Below are 22250 nucleotides of genomic sequence, written 5' to 3' on the forward strand. Positions count from 1 at the left end.
TGCATACCACCGGGCTATCCCCCCAGCCCTCTTGGCATTACGAAGTCTTTTGCAGTGCAGCCTTGTATTTTACTATTACTTTATAAAAATTTATATGAAAGCCCTATTTTAGTAGATATTTGCATTACATATATAATTATGTAATCTACATGTAAAGTAATATATCCTGTTTAGCAATCTGAAATAGTTCATAGTTAAGTCTTGAAAGTATGTCTTTCCTCTTGAGGTTATATGATTTGAAACATGCCGAATTAAAGGCATATTTTTATGATTGGGAGTTTTTGTTTTTAACAACAACAACAAAAAAGGAAAATAAATTATTGTGCGAATCATATGAGTATAGGCTGTGGGTTTATGTTTATGAGTATAGTCTGTGGGTTTATGTTTATGTGTATGGCTGGAACTGTTGAAAATTTTCAGGTAATTTGGGAAGTAATTCCTTAACTTTTTCTTGCATCCTGCATGTGTCTTCTGCCTTTCTGCCACCTATCCAGTTGTCTTGATGACTGTGATGATCCTGCCTAAAGAAGAGGCCAATCATTGGTCCTGTGATGGAATGTTAAGTGTGGTAGTCATGGGGTTCCTTTTTGGTTAACCATTTCTTTGCAGTAGTTAGTGTCATATTTTCAGTTTTCTACCAGAAATCAAGTTGATTGTTTCAGATTGATAAATATATTTTCTTTTTTTTTTTTAAGAGAGAGTGAGAGAGGAGAGAGAGAGAGAGAGAGAATTTTTAATATTTATTTTTTTAGTTCTCGGCGGACACAACATCTTTGTTGGTATGTGGTGCTGAGGATCGAACCCGGGCCGCACGCATGCCAGGCGAGCGCGCTACCGTTTGAGCCACATCCCCAGCCCGATAAATATATTTTCATTCATGTGCCAACTCCTGTGTGTTAGGAGTGGTTTTCTTTGATTGGCAGCAACTTTGATCCAGAAAATTGGGAGTCTACATGGAAATAGGCTCAGGAAAAAAATCATAATGCCAAGATGCATTAACAGTGTCTTCCAGGGGTGCAGGATGTAGGAAATGTGCTTATGCTATTCTTGTTAGTACTATGCCAGAAAGCATAATGAAGCCATTTTCGGGTTGACCATATTTCTACCATCTTTTTCAAATCAAGCTGGCAAAAATAATAACATTATCAAAGCAGCGACCTTTCATAACCAATTGGTGCATGAGAGCATACTGACTTCAAGAATCAGACTGTATGAGTTAGATGAAGTATCTCACTTCCCAGAGATGCAGCAACAGTGTGTGCCTCATAGTGTTGTAGTGAAGATTGATTTTGGAACACATAAAAATACCTGATCACAGTGTTCTTTTTATTTTTTGGATGCTGTGAATTGAACCCAGGGCCTCACAGGTTAGGCAAGTGCTCTACCACTGAGTTACACCCCCAGCCCTTAGCCCATTGTTCTCTTAGAATAAGTACTCAAAAAACGATAGATGTTGATGATGTTGTGATGTTGTGACACCAAAAAGTAAAGTATGGTGCTTTTTAAATCTAGTAGTCATAAACTAGAATGTTCTTTTGCTAGTATTACAGGTGTTACTTTATTTTCTTCCCAGCTCACTTTGCTTTCTCTCTCTCTCTCTCTCTAAATATCTTTAGTTGTAGTTGGACACAATACCTTTATTTTATTTATTTTTATGTGTTGCTGAGGATCGAACCCAGGGCCTCACACATGCTAGGTGAGTGCTCTACCACTGAGCCACAACCCCAGGCCCACTTTGCTTCCTCTTGATCTGTTTGTAACCATTCATTAAAAAATAAATAAGGGAGTCCCTAATGAGTTTTCACCTCCTCAACACAGACTTTTTTTTTTTTTTAATCTGTGATCTGCTTTTCTTTTTTTTTTTTTTATGTTTTTTTTTTAATTGTTGGTCGTTCAAAACATTACATAGTTCCTCATACATCATATTTCACAGTTTGATTCAAATGAGTTATGAACTCCCAATTTTATCCCGTATACAGATTGCTGCATCACATCAGTTACCCTTCCATTGATTGACATATTGCCTTTCTAGTGTCTGATGTATTCTGCTGTCTATATTATTCTCTACTATCCCCCCTCCCCTCCCCTCCCCTCCCCTTTTCTCTCTCTACCCCTTCTACTGTAAATCACTTCTTCCATTTGAATTATCTTGTCTTACCCCTCCTTTCCTCTTATATGTCATTTTGTATAACCCTGAGGATCGCCTTCCATTTCCATGCGATTCCCCTTCTCGTTTCCTTTCCCTCCCACCTCTCAACCCTGTTAATGAAAATCTTCGTCTCAAGCTCTTCGTCCCTACCCTGTCCTTGTTTCCTCCCCTTATATCAGAGGAGTCATTTGGTATTTGTTTTTTAAAGATTGACTAGCTTCACTTAGCATAATCTGCTCTAATGCCATCCATTTCCCTCCAAATTCTATGATTTTGTCATTTTTAAATGCAGAGTAATACTCCATTGTGTATAAATGCCACATTTTTTTAATCCATTCATCTATTGAAGGGCATCTAGGCTGATTCCACAATCTTGCTATCGTGAATTGTGCTGCTATGAACATCGATGTAGCAGTGTCCCTGTAGCATGCTCTTATTAGGTCTTTAGGGAATAGACCGAGAAGGGGAATAGCTGGGTCAAATGGTGTTGGATGCATGTTTTTTACCTAGCAGCCTTTCAGGAAAACAAAAAATGTCTCATGTTTAGTCTTTCCCTTAAAGATAAAAAAAAATCACAGTCTACACTAAGTGAGAAGTAACTTCTTTTTGAAAAAAATTTGTGGTATGGGCAGGGAATTTTGAATATAAACTGAAAATTTTTCCATCTTTATGTGAGCTAGTTGAAAATAATTGAGCACAAGTCTTATAAAAATTCTTATCTGCATGCTAAACAGAGTTTCCTGATTCTAAATCTTTCCAAATAAAGAGTTTCAATGAGTTTTAAATTCATTTTTTTACATAAAAATGTTATATCATTTGATTGGTTTATAGGAAAGCAGAGTAGCATCAGGGCAAACTGAAATTTACTACAGTAGATAAAATCTTTATGAAAAACCTTTGTAAACTTGGTAAATGAGATTGAAAATGAGCATGGAATTTAATAAATACAGTTGTGTATTTCTTTCATTTGTATAAATAGTTTGTGAGGTTTCTTTCTCATCTAGAAATTTTGTACTGATATAAACTAAACTTGGTACCAGATCTTCAAATCACTTTTTGTTTAAGTTAGGGCCTTAAAAAGTAAAATCAATAAAGTATTTTCAATCGTAAAAAAAAAAAAAAAAAAAAAATAAGGGCTGGGGTTGTGGCTCCGAAGTGGAGCGCTCGCCTAGCACATGCGGGGCCCTGGGTTCGATTCTCAGCACCACATAAAAACAAATAAACAAAATAAAGGTATTGTACAACTAAAAAATAAGTATTAAAAAATGCCTGATTCACACTATAAAAATAAATAAATAAATAAGATATTGAGATCAACTCCTTCTAACCCCCTTCCCATCAGCTCTAATGTTGCCATAAGTTTTAATGTGTAATGAAGGCTCATTCCTGATTTTTTTTTTTTTTTTTTTTTTGCCTCAAAGCGTTGATGTAAACTCAACCTGCTAGCTAATGTTTTTATGGTATTGGTTTCATACCAACCAGGTGCTCTTAGAACTACCTTTACCCTTTGCTGTTTCCACTGACAAAATAACTTTCGCTATCACATAGGAAGAAATAACTGGGACACAGAAGTGCACTTTAAAAAAAAAATAGAATTTTATTTTTGGCATTTAAAAACTTATTAGCATTTAAAAAATTGATAATTTGCATACCAAAAAATATTTCCACTTCAAGTGTACTGCTTTGTTAAGTTTTGTGCAGTTGTACATACATTGTATCTCATAACTGGTCTTTCTTTAGAATACCATCTATTTGGGGATTAATGCTATTCCCCTAAAAGTTCTCTTGTGCCCATTTTCAGTCCAGGAAACCATTGGTTTGTTTGTTTATTAGGGAGGGTACTGAGGTTTGAACTCAGGGACACTTACCACTGAGCCACATTCCCAGCCCTATTTTGTATTTTATTTAGAGACAGGATCCCACTGAGTTGCTTAGTATCTCGATGTTGCTGAGGCTGGCTTTGAACTTGTGATCCTCCTGCCTCAGCCTCCTGAGCCTCTGGAATTACAGGCATGCACCACTGCACCCAGCTGGTATATTTTTTGGTCTCTATACTTTTACATTTTCTAGAAATTTCAAATAAATGTAATTGTACAATGTTGTCTTCATGTCTAACTTCATTTAACCACCTTTCTGAGACTCACATATATTGTTATATATTTGTAATTAATTCCTTTTTATTATTGTATTCCACTATATAGAATTCATTCTTCAGTTTTCCAGTTGTTAAACATTTTTTATTGTTTCTAGTTTGGGGTTCTTGTGAACAATTATGAACATTCACATACAAGGCTTTGTGTGGACGTCTCCAAGAGAGATGAAAATGTACAAAGAGTGAACTTATTGGATTGTATAGTAACCTTCCAAGCTGTTTTCCAAAATGGCATGCCATTGTATTTTCCCACCAGCAGTGGATGTGAGAGTTCGAGTTTGTGCCAGTCCTTGTTAACAATTATGGTTAACATCCAGTAATTTTACTGGATGCGTGGGATATTTTATTGTTCTTATTTCAGTTTTCCTAATGACTACTGATATCAATATTTTGTGTGTATTTTTCCCATTGTGTATCTCCTATAGTGTGTTAGTCAGATTTCCATCTCTGTGACAGAACACTTTAGGTGTTCACATTTGAGTTCACAGTTGCATAATCCTGAATCACCTACCTAACCTGATGGTAATAATAATGATATCAATAGTGACAGTCTTTATGTGATAAAGCCAGAATTTGAAACCTGGTCTATCTGAGGATGCTAAACCCTGAGTTCTTTCAACTGTTTCGCCATGCATTCTAACAGTAACCTGTTGCTTTGTGGAAAGGAGGGGATCTTCTCAGCCCCCCCCCCCAATGGAAATGGTCATGGTAGTTAAGAGAAAAGGTCAATATATCTCCTCTACACTGCTAGGAAGGTTCCTATCTTTCCTTCTGTCCTTCTTCCGAGCCTGGCAGTCTGTTCCTCCTCTCTTTTCCTTGAAGGAAGCACCCTAAAGGGGTGATAAGAAAACTACCAGGGCTGGTAGAAGAATACTTGGATGTTTACAGAGCTTTTATTACCTGTCTTGTTACTTTAAATGACTACTATTTTAAGTAACGTATAAACTTATAAAACAGTTTGTAATTCTGTTTGTTTATTAATTCTTCTTGTTTAAAACTTATGCTGAAATACAATGTGGATGTTTGGAAATATCTTTGTCTACTATACACCTTTCTTTAGCATAGGTGCATTGACACTTTTGCCATATGTTATGTTAGCATGTTAACTTTCTGAATAGAACAGAAGAAGCAGTAACAGTTTAATAGCATTGTTCCTACTAATATCACAAGTTTAAGCTTACAGTTATTACATGTGTTATGTCCTTGGGCAAATTAATTATTGGTATGGAATTATAATTGTCTTACATAGGCCAACACAGTGAATATATTTACTCCAGTACTGCTAGAAAGAATTGATGTCTTCTATTACATAACAGTGTGTTATGTACTACTTATGGACTGCCACTCAACAGAATCTAGTTGTTTTACTTACTGTGGTAATTTCTTGTTTGCATCTAGATTTCTTTTATTTTTTTAACGAATTATCTCATAGCCTTATTGCATTTTATTGAATATGATTTCAAGACTGGTCAGGTCCTGCTAAAAATTAGAATTTCTTTTTATTAATTTCTCCTCTTTAGACCTCTTAGATTATGAAACCAAAAAAATTATAATTTGGATATCAAATAAACTTTTAACATATTAGGTTCTGTTTACTTTGCTAAAGAATAAAGCACTCTAAAAAGTCATTAACACTGCTTTAAGTTTGATAATTAATCCAAAGCATAAATTATTACCTATTGATGTCCTTTAAAGGAAAAGAAACTCTGTTGCAAAAACATTCCTTGAAGCTAAATCTAGTAGTATTAATTTATTTTAAAGCCACATTTTCAGTACCACCACTAGTAGTAATCACTCAGGTTTTTTTCTTTTTTATATCCATAAAATATACAAAAGCAGTAAACATTAATATAGATAAAATATTAGCAATATTTCTTGTCTTCATATTTTCACTGTGCATCTTAGAAATTAAATTCTTTGGTGTGGTGCAAGGATCAGAGAAAAAGCTGTAGGCTCACTCACAGGTCAGCTTTTGTTCTCAGAAGCACTCTCTGAAGAAATGTGCAGTTGCCTTCATTATTGAAAATGTTCAGTTCTTTCTCTTCTTATGTGCCCTTTTTCTTGCAAATTATTATGGTTGTCATATATAATCATTTTTACTCCCATGAAGATACTTCTTGATATACCAAATTATTCCTTTTTGAATTTCCTTTAAACAGTTACCATATAGATTTTTATTTTAGTAATTCCAGACCTTTCTGTTTCATATAGGTAAACTGTACATCTTGGCAAATTAAGATCATTATGTGAATTTTATTTATTTACCCAATAAACATTTGCTTCTGTTTCCACGTGTTAGGTACTGGACTGGTCCTAAGCATGGCAGTGTGGAAATGGGTAGTTGAAGCCGCCTCTTGCTTTTACTTAGCTTTCACTCTGGTGATGAAGGCTAATGATTAGACAAGCAGTTTTAATAAAGTATGATGATGGCAAACAAACCTGTAGAAACCTCACAATTCACAATGAAATGTTACTCTATACTTTTTCTAACTATTTTGTACAAATAGAAGTAATGCACAAGACTACCTTTTGATTTACCGTCCAATTTAATGGAGAACTCTTACTAATGAATATTGCTTGAGTTACTTCTGGCAGTTAACAAATATTACTTGTGTATTTGTTATAAAATTCACATCTATTCTAAGGAGTCCAACAGGATCCTGCAGATTTTATTTATGTATTTTTTTGTTTATATTGCAGATTTCTCTTGGATTTGGCTACAGTTTTATAGATCTTCTGCACTGTGTACAGGCACAGGTGAGTTAAAGTTTGAATCCTTTATGTTGGAATATGTTTATTTTTAAGCAAAATTAATTGTTTTTAATTGACTTAAAAAATCAATAGGAAAATAAAATGAATACGAATAAAAACAAAATGTATATTTTTCTACATTTTTCTTTAATGATGAACGTTCTTTATGAATGTGTTGGAAATGATATTTAAAGGTAAGCTGGCCATATCTGTTTATTAGTGGTTATTATATATTTTTGGAAAGAGTTTATACCTATTGGATGAGTCGATTATAATTTAAATTTTAATTTTCTATCCTGGAAAAATGTTTATATGTATTTATTTTTTCACAATGCCTTTATTTATTTTTTATTTTTGTGTGATGCTGAGAATCAAACCTAGTGCCTCACACATGCTATATAAGCACTCTACCACTGAGATACAACCCTAGCCCTATATTTATTTTTATTTATAAAATATTTGAGTAGTAGTGTTTTTCACTTCTTACCAAAGTAGTATAAATGAATAGAAATGTTAATATAAATTTTGGCTGTAAAACATAGAGTCAGAATTTTTTGTACAATCAATCAGAAATATCTCCTTAGTCACTCCTTATCACACAATCTAGATTTATTTTTATCATAATATTTATTCATACTTGATACATTCATCATTACTTATTTCTTTACTTATAGCTTGGACTCCTAGAATATAAGCACTACAAACATTTGGACCATTTCCTCTTGTTCAAAGCAGCTTCCCTAAGTCCTTAGGACAGTGCCTGATTTATAGTAAAGATAGAATGAATGTCTGTTAAAATAATTATGTGGTAATAATTATCAAGAATTTATTTATATTCAGAGTCTTTGAAGTCTGCATCTGTAAATACAAATTAGAAATAGCTCCTTGTGTTTGTTTCTAGTTCGGAAATTAGCTTACACAGTATATTTAAGACTCTGAAATTTTATGAAAAATTAGCTGTGTTAGATATTTTATTTGTTCAAATATGCTTAATCAGGGAAGAATTAAAGGCTAACTCTTCCAGTTTTACATTTATTTTGTTACTATCATGAGAAAGTTACATAGTCAAGGAAAGGAAAACCCTGAAGGTGTGACAATTTCACACCATCTTAATTGGTTGGCTATGTTTTGTGTATCTATATAGAACAAAGTAGATTTGAAAGGTATCTACTCAAGCATTCCAAGATATTAGTTGCTGTTTCTAATTTTCTTGTCTCTAGTTTTCTGATCTCTCTAATCTTGTTTAGGCATTTACCTCTCCTTCTACTTCCATGATTTTTCATTTATAAAAAGAACTAAGTATGACCTTAACAGTTTTTTTTTAATGTAAAATTTTAAAAATGTATAACCATTTCATTTTTTAATTCACATCTCTTTTACAAGTATACTTGGTAGATATTCTACTGTTGATACTAATAACAACAACTATTATTTATTGCTCTCTTACTGTGTGCCAGGCATTATGTAAATGCTTTTCAGTTATCTTCAGAATAACAGATAAGGAAATTGAAGCTATGAGAGGTTAAGTGACTTTTCCAAGGTCACATCAAGTAGGTGGCTGTTTGCGACTCCAAAGACCTTGATTTTAACTACTGAGCTTCATTTCCTGCCTAAATATAGCCCTGATTACAGGTGTATTTGTGGCATTAAGTGTAATATATAAAAATTATATTCACATTGAAAACTTTGAAATCAATTTAGAAATCAAACATTATTTTATTTATACTCCATTAGCAGGTCTTAACTTTTAACCTTTATTTCAAACTGTGAAACATGGTAACATTTTCAATATCTACCTCAAAAATATAAAGTTCCACTCAGGAACTTTTTTAGACTCACCTTTTAGGGTCAGTAGTATGGGGTTTACATTCCTTTTTTCATTGTAATCATGCTATATTTTGAACCATCATTCTTTCTCTTTTGTAATATTAGAAATTTTAGGTTACAGGTGGTATCTGTGGTTCACTGGATGAATCATCTTCACTGCAAAGAATAGATTGTTGGAAAATAGTGACTATAGAACCTGTATCTTAAAAATTATGATAATTTATACCTCTGGGGAAATATTTTTCAGTTATTTAAGAAAAGAAGTGGTATAGTCTTGATTAGAGCAGACTTGGTTCAAATAGAACTTTAGCTTCTCTGATTTAGTTCATTTTCCAGACTGAGAAGGACACATTTTATAAAAATATTGTGGGTCTTAAATGTGTATGGTGTTTTGGATAAAATGTTCTTGAGGTCAACTTTGTTGAATACACCTTCAGAATTTTATTCAGAAGCATGATTAATTATATTTTTGCAGACTTTCCAAAGGAGTTGTATCTGTAAGCATAAATGCAAATTCCAGAGTTGAATATATGGAAAAGGGAATTCTGTAGTTTGAATTAAAAAGGCAAAATTCATTTAACAAACAAAACTATGCTTTTTAATCTATAGCTAGGTCAATATTTCCATTCCAGCTTCACATTTTAAGCATTCTTAAAGGCAGCCAATAAAATTTACTTGGCATTGATAATCAAAACAGGAATAAGAGTTAGATAAATCTGCCTGACAATATAGCCTTGAAATGTAATTTTCCCTTCACTGTGGAAAGTTGAGCTCACTGTGAATTTATATGGACTTTAGATTTATTTATAAGTTTATTTTCTTTATACTGGAAGATTTGAGGTAGAAGGATAGGGTAAAGGTGGGCAGGTGAAGAATTATTCACACATACTTAAGTATAACCCAGTTCTTCAGTACTAACATGGAGAGAACTTCTCTATGATATGATAAAGCATAATATATTTCACAGGGTGCTAATACACTCAGTTGTTACATACTAAATGCAGAGTACTAAAACTTAAATTAAACACATCAAAGCATAAAAGAAAATCTGTACATATTGGATATGACATTATTGAAAGTACATTTCAAATGAGTATTTGTTGACTTTTGAATCCTTTCTTCAAAGGTGTAAGAAGACTTACTAGACTACCTGCTTTTAACTGAGAGATGGACAGCTTGATTTGAACTATAGGTATCAGGCTTTGAACACTATCTACTGAAAATCAACACTAATTTAAATTAAATGTAGAATATTTAAATATGTATTATATATGTGTGTATGTGTGTGTGCATATATATATATATATATACATACACACATATTTGTTTGTTTACATACACACGTATTTGTTTGTTTACACACACACATTTGCTTTAGGCAAAATCTGCCCACGTTTGATTGTATCACTACTTTTGTGGTATTTCCTTCAGATGACAGCATGTTAGGCATGATGATCTACAGAATAGGTCTTTTGACAACTGACAAAAAGCCCCAATCATTTCACTGTTCAGAATATAATCGCAGTCCAGTCTCACAGGGTAGACATCTCTGCATTTAATATGTAGAATGGATTGCTGAATTCACTGTTAGGTGGAAATTACTTTCTGATGGATGTTATTGACACAAAGCTATCAATCGAAAACCATTTGACAGTTCAGTTTTTAAAGCAGTTTTGCCATATTTCTCTGCTTTTCTTTCTTCTTCTTTCCCCCCCAACACCCACAGTAGTATGAACAATTTGGCTTAGTTTCCCTGTTAAACTAAGTTCATTCAACACCATAATCCTCCTTACTGTCTTTCCATTCCTTTTCCCTTTGGCCATTCCTCGATTAGCTATCCCTCCTTCCTTCCAGTCCTCTTTTCAGAGATGCCCATTATTTTATTCTTGTAGCCTAAGTGCTGTGGGAACCATAAAGAAGAATTATCAAAAATTTATTAGGCAGGAATATCAGTATTAAGTTTGTATGTTTATTTCCTTATTTCCTTGTTAATGTTTCTGTGTTGAATTTGGGTTTTCTGATTGCGTGTGTGTGTGTGTGTGTGTGTGTGTGTGTGTGTTTGTGTGTGTGTGTAAGAGAAAGAGACAGAGAAAGACATGCTGCCGATTTAGTGCAAATAAGCATGCACTCTACCACTGCATGTTCAATTTTTTATTTGTTTTGTGGTTTTAGAACTATCCATCAAATCCTATTCATAGCCTTATTCCAGCCATATGAGTAAAGGATATAGCAATAACAACAACAGAATTCAGTCTGTAATAAGTAAGTGTGTGTTTATGTAGTACACAGTGCTTTCAGAATGTGCCCTTGGGAAGGCCCATACTTCTTAAGGTAGGTGTGTTATGCTTAGTGAGATTGAGCCATCACAAAATCTAGGCGGTCTTCATTTAGAATGACTTTGGTATTATCACATGGACAGACAAGCAAAAACGGTATTAGTATGCATATATCCATTGTTGAAAAATACACTAGAAACATGGGAGACCCTGATTTTTTCTAGTTAATTTAAATTCTGGAATAACAAATTTTATAGTCAGTAATATAAAAACCCATTTTTTAAATAAAATGCATAAGGTTGTCATTTTTGGAGTGTAAGAGAATAGGGTCACTTTTGATCTACTTTAAAAAGTGAGAGCAGCTTTTTTTATATTGGTATTTTGAAAGTATGACTTGTGTTGGCATAGCTGGTATTTGAAAGCAATCAACAAGGAAAGTATAAACACTTTATATCTTATGGATCTTTTGAGTTACCATGTCTCTGAGGGTACAGCCTTTGTGTCTGTCTCCTCTGAGTAATTTAGGGTGGGCCCTAATTCTCAGTTGTGCTTTAATGCACTAGAGAACAAGAGCATTTATGCTTGAGAATGCAAGAGTAGTTTGCAGATTGTTGATAAAAGGTGTATTCAGACTTGTGTATTCTATTTATCAAGATGGTAGAATGTGTTTGTAGCTTTGGGAGAAGGTCTGTGATGAGTAGAATTTCACGTAAATGTTACCCCAGTAACTTTCAAAACACTTGGCATTTGGTTTGGGTCAGTTAGTAGGCCTTTTAGCTATGCTGTTCACTTCCCCTTGGAAGGAAAGTGACAGGTATATGTTATTCTAGGCAGGTGCAGAATTTGAGTCAGCAGACCTTGGCAGAATCCCCATAAAGGTAAAATAAAATAAGGCTGCTTCCATTAACATCTCCTACCTTATTTTTGAAGATCAAATCTGTATATGTCATTCCCAAATGTTTACAACATTTAGATATAAGGAATAAATTAAAAATTAAACATTTATTTATAAAATTAAGTCGATTTTTTTGTTTTTGCTGTGATTCTTTTGGGCATCAAGATATAGGTATTTCCATTGTGACTTTTGTTGCTAGCTTGAGATTTGGTATAACTGAAGAAGACCAGCAAAGTTAACAGTAAGTTTTACAAATTGTGATTTTAACTTAATTCCCTGTAGCAAATTGTCTAAGCATCATCTGCTGTTTCATGAATGATTCATGGGTGTCTGCAGTCAATGGAAATGGATTTTTTGGCCTCGTCACAACTACATCTCTGCCCCCCCGCCAAAAAAAAAAAAAAAAGCAAGGGATGAATAAAAGAGGTATATAGCATTGACTAAGTGTATGCTATAGCTAAGCGGGGAGTCAGTCATATACTGCAAATGTATGTAGAACAATTTTGTTTCCCATCCAAGTACTAACCAGGCCCGACCCTGCTTAGCTTCCGAGATCAGACAAGATTGGGCGTGTTCAGGGTGGTATGGCCGTAGACTGTAGAACAATTTTGGAGGATTTCTTAACTACCTGTTTCCATGTAGGTTTGCTTTTGTGGTGCCATAGTTACAGAATTGTTTGCTTTCCCTACTTTTTTAGAAAAGCAGAGCTAATGAATTTGAGGACTGTCTTTGCTTTAAACCAACAGTTTGGGCCTTTTTGGTGTCATTATATACATTTCATAAGCAAAAGTTATATACTTAAAGTTCGTAGTTTTTAACCTAAAGGACTGATAATTTGTTACCTATAAGCATCATACATTCCTCAGGGCCTGGGATGAGGCAGAACATCATGGCAGAAGTATGTGGTCGTGGAAAGCTGCTGAGAACATGGCATTAGAAAGCAGAAAGGAAGCTCTGCTAAATAGGACAAAATATGTACCCCAAAGGCACAGCCCCAGGGACCCATCTTCTTCAACCACATTCTACCTGCCTATAGTTACCCCTCAGTTAATCCCTACCAGGAATTAATTCACTGATTGGGTTAAGACTCTCATAACCCAATCGTTTCACCTCTAAATTTTCTTTCATTGTCTCACACATGAGTTTTTGGGGACATGTCACATCTAAACCATAACAATGTAAATTGCAAATTCATTTTAACATATTCTAAATGCAAAGCATTATTGCTAAACCATAATGTGTATGAATTATGTCAAAAATTATGTCTTAATTTTCTTCCTTGATTGATTGATACTGGGAATTGAACTGAGGGGCGCTTTACCACTGAGCTACATTTCCAGATCTTTTTATTATTTATTTGGACACAGGACCTTAGGGCCTTGAAAAGTTTCTGAGATGGGCCTTGAGCTTGTGAATCTCCTGCCTCCTCCTGAATCTGTGCCTGGCTTCCTCCTTATTTTTAAAGAAAGAAAAATAAAATCCCTTACCCTCTTAGGTGACAGTGGCTTATCACCAGAGCTGTTCAATTGCCGAGCCAAACGTTGGCTACAGTGCAGACCATAGTCCTCATAGATGCTCTGCCCAGAGTGGTTGTCCGCAGGACCCTGTCAGGAATAGGACCTCTACATCAAGAGCCACCCTTACTTTTTGGTCCTTTGCATTTTAGGGGTAGCAAATACCAGTAAATCTGGTATCTTTGGTTTATTTTTGTACTTCAGTTTCCTTTTAATTAAGTCTTTATTTTGGTTTAAGTCTTGTTGATTAAGGATCCTTTTTCCCACTAAAATTCAAGGACTGATTATGAAAATGATATACGTGATCATTTGTTTATATATTGCATCAAGGTTTCATGAGGTAGTTAAAATGTTCACAAATGTTTTGAAGCAGAGATAAATATAGGTTAACGAGAAAAGCAGAGAAAGAAAAAAGACAAACATTTACTATTACTTTTGGCAAGATGCCATCCTTTGCTTTAAACTGGATAAATTCCTAGTGTTAGAGAGTGAAGTATGTTCAGATTGTGTCTAAATTTTCTTTGAAGTTGAGACTGAACCCCTTTATTTTGAAGACTTTGCCATTTATATACTGGTCTATAGTGAATATGATATAGCAACATAGAACTTTGTCTTATAACTTTTCTGCTTGTAGTTGAATCCTGATACAATTATAAAGACATTTTGTGCCTTCTTCTATATTAGTTAAGTGGGAAAAGGGATTCTGATTTCTGAAAAGGAAAGTTTTGATTCAATGATCCCATCAGATATTGCAAAATGATCTTTAGCAGAACAACATGCTGCCAAGAAAGAAATCAGGGATGTGAAGGAAACTAAGTGGAAACAAATTACTTGCATAAAATGATTCTCCCTATATAGAGCAACTCATCATTTAATGATTTTTTTCATTATTTACAGAACATTGTTATACATTATAGCTGTCCATAATACATATAAAACTAACTCCTCAGTATTCTTTAAAATAACATTACTGTTAAGAGCTTTGTAATGTTGTGAACAACCAATAAAAAAAAATAAAAGAAAAAAAATAACATTACTGTGTTACCAAAGATTAATAATGATGATGAAACCACAAATGGGTAGAAAGTAGGACACAAATACAACATTAACATGCTTAAGTCATCTTATAAAAGGTACAATGTACTTAACTTTGACTAAAATTGGTAGGCTAATCAACAATGTAGTTTTAGTTTGGAAACCTGAATAGAAAGCAAGTATTATCAGTCCTCTTATTATATTGTTAGTACAACAGTGTGATTGCATTATTTCAATCAGAACACAAATGGAATAGAAAATTCTTGGCATTGAAAGATCTCTTATAGTTGCCAGCATGCATATTGTGCTTATCTCTAACCAGGTAGTAGTCTCAGCCCTTTTCATATTAATTCAGATAATCCCCTAAAGATGCCCACTTTGAAGTTGAGGAAACGAACTGAGATGTTAAGTCACCCATCCAATGGTGGAGAATGAATGGAGAATGAATGGAGATTCAAATGTAGTCCATCATTTGTAGTTTGGCTTTTGAAACTTTCTCTTAAACAACAAACAAACAAACAACAACAAAAAACCCAGACTAACAAAGTTTACCCCAAAGGACAACTAATTTCCAAACAAAGTGTGTGTGTGTGTGTGTGTGTGTGTGTGTGTGTGTGTGTGTATTTTTCCAGTTGTAGTTGGACACAATACCTTTATTTCATTTATTTATTTTTATGTGGCACTGAGGATCGAACCCAGAGCTTTGCACATGCTAGGAGAGTGCTCTACTGCTGAGCCACAACCCCAGCCCTCAAAATAAAGTTTTAAGTTGACTTCCTAAGTGTAGGTAAATATTCTTATCATTGTGTATGCTCTTCCTTCTCCTCTAGTTCATAAGCCCATGTCATTGTGGCTGCTAGTAAGTAAGAAAGTCTATGAACCCAATACATTGCAGTTTAGAACAGAAATTATAATCTGCCATTAATTAATAAAGGGAAATGCAGGTCACAGAACTATTAAGTTATTCCTTGGCTTCAAATGAAGTTACCCAAATAATGCATTCAGTGGAATTTATGCTTAGCTTTTCTATTAACACAGTAATTTTGTTTTGAAAGATGGAAAAGGAAGCTATTCCACTTTCTTTTTCACATTCCTTTCTTTAAAAATAACATTAAATTTTACACAATTACAAAAAAATTCACAGATGAATGTTCTGGATTCCTATAATCAGAAGCCTAAATAGGACCTTTTCACACAATGAGAAGAGAATTAATTCAAGAGCAAATTTCAGTATTTATTTAGAAAATATTACATTCTAAGAGTGACCAGAGAACCCTTTCAATTACTTCACTTTAGAAAAATTTAATGTATCTTGAAATGTTTTTATTGCATTTTGATTATATTACAGATAATCATGTCTTAATGGACATAGGTTTTACATTTTTATAAAATGTAAAAAAAATAACAATAATTAGGCTACCCTCAGCTGGGTGTGGTGATACATGCCTCTAATCCTAGTGATTTGGAAGGCTGAGTCAGGAGGACCTCAAGTATGAGGCCAGTCTCAGCATGTTGGTGAGACTCTCAGCAACCTATCAAGAACTTGTTTCAAAATTATAAAGTAAATAAAATAATACAGACTACGGATATAGCTCAATGTTAAAGGGCCCCTGGATTCAAATCCCCAGTATAAATAAATAAATAAGGTCACCTTTCCTTTGAGGTTTCCTCAATTTTAGTTTTTATTTCTTGATATACATGAGAAATTACTGCAGTTATATGGAATAAATGCAAGTTTATTCTGGTTGCTTATGACTTTTGTGTTTTAATTAATAGTATTTGTCACGAATGCAAAAAGGTTTGTTTAATGTAGGCCCAACACTCTAGCTTGTTGGCACAGGAAACAACTTCTTTAACAAGACTCCTAAAGTGCAAGAAATTTTAAAAAAATCAATAAGTATGATGGCATCAAATTAGAAAGCTTCTCTATAGCAAAGACAACAATTAAAAACATGAATAGAGCGCCTATAGAATGGGAGATGATCTTTGCCACCTGCTCCTCAGATAGGGCATTAATATCCACAATATACAAAGAACTCAAAAGACTTAACACCAAAACCCCCAAATAACCCAATTAATAAATGGGCAAAAGAACTAAACAAACACTTCTCAAAAAAGGAAACATAAATGGTCAATGAATACATGAAAAAAATGTTCAATATCTCTAGCAATTAGGGAATGTAAATCAAAACTACAATGAGATTTCATCTCACTTCAGTCAAAATGGCAATTATCAAGAATACAAATAATAAATGTGGGAAAAAGATACATTCATATATTGTTGGTGGGACTGCAAATTAGTGCAACCACTCTGGAAGGTAGTATAGAGATTGCTCAAAAACTTAAGAATGGAACCACCATTTGACCCAGTTATTCCACTCCTCCATATATATGTGTGTGTGTGTGTGTGTGTGTGTGTGTGTGTGTGTGTGTGTATATGTGTGTGTGTGTGTATGTATGTATGTAAGGTAATATATATATACATACATACATACACACACACACAAAGGATTTAAAATCAGCGCACTCCAGTGATGCAGCTACATCAATGTTTATAGCAACTCAATTCACAATAGCCAAGCTGTGGAACCAACCTAGGTGCTTTTCAACAGATGAAAAAGAAAAGAGGTATGTATACATGGAGTATTACTCAGTGATTAAAAAAAAGAAATTATCTCATTTATCAGTAAATAGAAGGAACTGGAGACAATTTTTGCTAAGTGAAATAAGCCGTCCCCAGAAGCCAAGGTGGAATGTTTTCTCTCATATGTAAAAGCTAAACCAAAATAAGGGCAGGGTTTCATCAAAAGGGGGGAAAGATCAGTAGAGTGAAAAAAGAGATTGAGGGAGAGGAAGAAGAGACAGGAAAAGGGAAGTACAGTGGAATAAATCTGACCAAACTTTCATGTGTTACATACATGAGTATAGTATAGTGAATTCCAATGACAAATATAGTCACAAGATACTAATTAAAAACAAAACTATAAAGAAATTGCCAAAAGATGAGTAGAGGGAGGGAGCTAGGGGTAGGAGGCAAGTGCTGAGAACTGAATTAGAGCAAATTATGTTCCATGCTTTTGTGATTATGTTGAAATGTATCCTAGATTCCTCTGAAAACTTGGAATGGAACCACTATTATGACTCATCATCCTACTCCTCAGTATATACCCAAAGGACTTAAAGTCATCATACTACAGTGATGCAGCCCCATCAATGTTTATAGCAGCTCAATTTGCAATAGCTAAGCTATGGAACCAACCTAGGTGCCCTTAAATAGATGAATGGATAAGGAAAATGTGGTGTATATACACAGTGGAATATTACTTGCCCATAAAAAACAATGATTTTATGACTTTTGCTGGTAAATGGATGAATCTAGAGACTATCATGCTAAGTGAAATAAGCCAATCCCCCAAAACCAAAGACCAGATGTTCTATCTGATATGCAGATGCTAACACACAATAAAGGGGAATAGAGAGGGAAGAATAGAAGTTCATTGAATTAGACCAAGGGGAAATGAGGGAAGGGAGGAGAGGTGGGAATAGGAAGACAGTGGAATGAATTGGACCAACTTTCCTATATTCATAGATGAATATACGACCAGTGAAACTCCACATCACGTACAACCCCAAGAATGGAATCCTAATTAGAATAAGTTAAACTCCATGTATGTATAACATGTCAAAATATACTCTATTGTCCTATATATCTAAAAAGAACAAATAAAAAATGTGTCGTAATGTTATATGTAACTAAAAAGAATCAATACAAAGAGTGTCCTTTCTCTCTTAAAGCAATTTTGAAAACATTTATGCAGTAAAGTTATAATTTAATCAATACTGTGAAGTAGGCTCCCAGTGTTTCATTAATTCACACTCTTTCTAAAATAACTGGTTAAGTCTAGCTTTAAATTTTTGATTTTTGAATCCTTATATTGTAACTCAGGGTTGCACAATCACTAGGAATGTTTATTTCGTATACATTCTAAGAGCTTGACTACATTCTTCTAAACAAAGTATGAAAAAGTGTTTTATAAGTTAGAATACGGAGCTTCATAAATGCATTTCATATAGTCTCCATTTGAAGAACACCTTTAGTAAGTTGGTTAGGCACAAAGCACTAAAAATCATTACAAAGGTAAGGTTGGTGTAAGAGCATGTCCTTTTTGCAAGTCGTCAGTGCAGGTGCATGAGATGGAACAGTTGAGAAGACCCAGTTGGAGCATCTGATGTGACGCCCACCTTGAGGCCCCCCCTCTGATCACCAGCTTCAGTCTGGTTCACACTTTCTGCTTAGATTCCTCTTCCCTAGACATCTGTTCTCGCTTCTAGTACATGGTCTTGTTGTCTTGAGATAATTCACATAAAGCACTTAGAACAACACACAGAACTGTTTAAAAATCCGTTTTACCTTTCTCGTTCTCCTCCCTCTCCTCCTCTGTTTCCCATCTCCGATTCCTGTCCCTCCTCCAAGTCGTGTCACATCCTGAGAATCCCAGATGACCCCTCAGCAGCAGGAGCAGTTCCCAGTTGGCTCTTCAGCCCTTCAAGCACTCCGCTCTACCTGACCTCTCTGCCTCCTTTCTCTCGTCTGTCTCTTCTTCTCTTCTTTCTCTTTCTCTCTTCCTTCCTTCCTTCTTCTTCCTTCCTTCCCTCCATTTCTTCCTTCTTTCCTTTCTTCCTTCCTTCTTCTATGTTGTACCTTAAATGTCTTAACTTGTGCTGCCAGTGGATTGAAGCAAGGATTCTCTCCTGAGTACCAACCTGATAGTCTGTTGAAACTCTTTCAGTGAAACACGCACTCCTACCACACACCTGTAATGACTCAGAAAAGGTCACTCACAACTTAGCTACAGAGTGATCTTCAACTATCTGATTATGCAGTTTGGTAGCAGACAGGGAGATGGGAGATAGTGACTTTAATAAGAGTCTTGAGGTTCCTCTCCCATTATATTCTTTCTTTTCCAGATCTCTAAAGCCAAATGAATGAGATCTAAATACCTTCCAAGAGTGATGTTCTACACCTAAAAAATAAATTTTCTCCATCTCTCTCTTAAAAATCGCTAATTATTTCTACTTAGTATTCTTTTATTGTATGTTTCCTTTGTGATTACTTTCTCACCCCTTTCTGTTTATACTCGGTCAAGCTTCTTTTTTACGGCATGAAAGAGATAAGAAAGAAAATTGCACCTAACTAGAGCTGTGCACAAATCCTTCTATGGGAGCACAGTCCAGAGATTCTGAGGGTAAGAGCATAAAAAGAACTTAAGAAGTGGTTACTACTATCACTTTATAGACTACCACAGATTACCCTTTGGATCGTAAGCCCCTGTCATTGACTCTCTAGTGCACCTTTCTGTTTCCCAGAGGTGTCGTCATTGTCAGCAGTCAGCTGGTTGAGAGGAGAGGGTGATGTTTTTTTTTAAATTGAAGGGACACCAATAAAAAATACAGAAAAAATAAAATCGAGGAGACTGTCATTCATTTATTCAAGAGGAGTGCTTTCCAACATTTCTAAATTTATCATAGTAACCTTGGAAGAAAGGGAAAGAAAAACTACTTGGGCAGTCACCAGATAAATAAAGCTAATATTATTGTTTTGACCTATTATCAGTAAATGCTATTTGAGCAGTATAGTTTTTAATTTAGAATGTTTGCCAGGTAGACAACATAAAATACCTCTTTTACTAGTTGTGTTACCAGTTACTATAGTAAATGAAAATTAAAGCCCCAGTTCCTCAGATCTTTGTGTTTTACATTAGAAAAGCACACAGGAACCAGATAGTCATAAGACTAGTGGGAAGTTCACTGACTTGGTCCTAGACCTGGAGCTATGTGACCTTGTGTAAGTTGTCTTCTTCCTGCAATTGATATCAAAATTTGAAAGATTGCATATAGAAGTCCATTGTGTCTCTGCAGTAAAAAAAAAAAAAAAAAAAAAAAAGTCTATTGTGACTCAGCACTCTGATCTAAAAACTCATCGGTGGCCATTTATTTATTTTTTATATTTTTCATTTATTTTATTTTTATTTTGTAATTTTTTTTTTTTTAGTTGTAGGTGGACACTTTTATTTATTTTTATGGGTTGCTGAGGATCAAACCCAGTGCCTCATTCATGTGAGGCAAGTGTTCCACCCCGAGCTACAACCCCAGCCGATCAGTGACCATTTTAAATGATTCCTTTTATTAGTACAAATAAACATGTCCACTTTGAAAGCTGAGGGAAAAAAGATAGTGTGGTTTAGCTGGGCACTGTGGCATACCTCTGTAATCCCAGTGGCTCTGGAGGCTGAGGCAGGAGGATTATGAATTCAAAGCCAGCCTCAGCAACGGCCAGGCGCTAAGCAACTCAGTGAGACCATGTGTCTAAATAAAATAAGAAATAGGGCTGGGGATGTAGCTCAGTGGTCGAGTGCTCCTGGGTCCAATCCCCTTAGCACACCCCCCACCACACACACACAAAAGATGATATGGTTTAACTGGTATGCTCCTAAAAACAACTAAGCTCAGACAGATGTACATGGGAAAGATTGAATTTCCTGCTAGTTTTCTGTCCTTTGCCTAGAGTGGACTGGGAGGATTCTTCCGCAGTTTCATGGGTAAATTCTGTAAGATAACACTGTTGACACTGAATTACAAAATGTTCCTTAGAGAAAAAGCTGGTAGATCCTGCACTGATCAGCATGGACCAGGGTCCTTCCTTCCCCCAATTTTATGCCCAGTGCCTTCCCCTTCTTGTGGAGCTGTCAATGCTCAAAAGGTTTCAGATTTCAGATTAGGGATGCTCAAACCTATAAAGTCTTAGCGAATACTCCAAAATACAAGAAACCTCTAAAACTGGAAATCTTGTCTCAACCATTTTACATAGGGAATACTCAACCTATATCTGATAGGTGCATAATAATATATTTTTATAATCTACCTGCATTCATCTAGTTGAATCAAGAACTTGGATCAACCCTGAACCCTATACTTGGGCAATTAGTTAAAAATATTTTTCCTTTACATTGCTGTTCAACAGGATCTCATGAAAGGAAGTTAAAATACAATGCAGACATGTAGTCACTTAATAATTTGTTGGGGTTTGTAGATAGCTATATTATCTCCCACCCATTTTAGTGTTCCTTATTTTGTATCAGTAGCTCATATTTAAAATGGTAGTCCCCCAGTCCTGGGGATTGGACTCAGGGGTGCTTTGACACTAAGCTACACCTCAAAGCCCTTTACAATTTTATATTTTGAGACAAGGTCTCACTAAGTTTCTCAGAGCCTCACTAAATTGCTGAGGCTGGTCCCTAACTTGTGATCCTCATGTTTCAGCCTCCTGAGTTATTGGGATTACAGACATGAGCCACCAGGCCCAGCTGATAATCGTAAAGATTATAAGATCTAAGTCACAGAGAAAGATAAAATTATCTTTATGATACTACATTTACTAAAATAGGAGATGATGGCCATGTATATTTAGGAGTGCTTTGAAAATAAATTATGACCCAGATTTGGTGCTAATAGGTAACATGTCATTTATGAGTGTTCTAATAGTGTTTTTGTTGTAGAATCTCGATTTTGCTGGTATGACCATTTGAAATTCTAAAGCGAAATGTTTTTTCAAAACATACAGTAAGTAGCTGTTGAACACTGGCCTTTAATG

General features: G+C 34.8%; 1 protein-coding gene across 3 annotated transcripts in view; it reads left to right on the top strand.

Moving 5' to 3' along the window:
* Ncoa2 (nuclear receptor coactivator 2) overlaps positions 1-22250 on the top strand; it is a 263190-nt gene that overhangs the window by 83703 nt on the left and 157237 nt on the right. For all 3 annotated transcript variants that reach the window (XM_026397268.2, XM_077801439.1, XM_077801440.1), the window contains exon 2: positions 7002-7058. The gene's annotated coding sequence lies outside the window, so the exon portion shown is untranslated. The remainder of the gene's footprint in view (positions 1-7001; positions 7059-22250) is intronic.

Source organism: Urocitellus parryii, chromosome 7 (assembly GCF_045843805.1).
Source record: "Urocitellus parryii isolate mUroPar1 chromosome 7, mUroPar1.hap1, whole genome shotgun sequence".
NCBI lineage: Eukaryota > Metazoa > Chordata > Mammalia > Rodentia > Sciuridae > Urocitellus > Urocitellus parryii.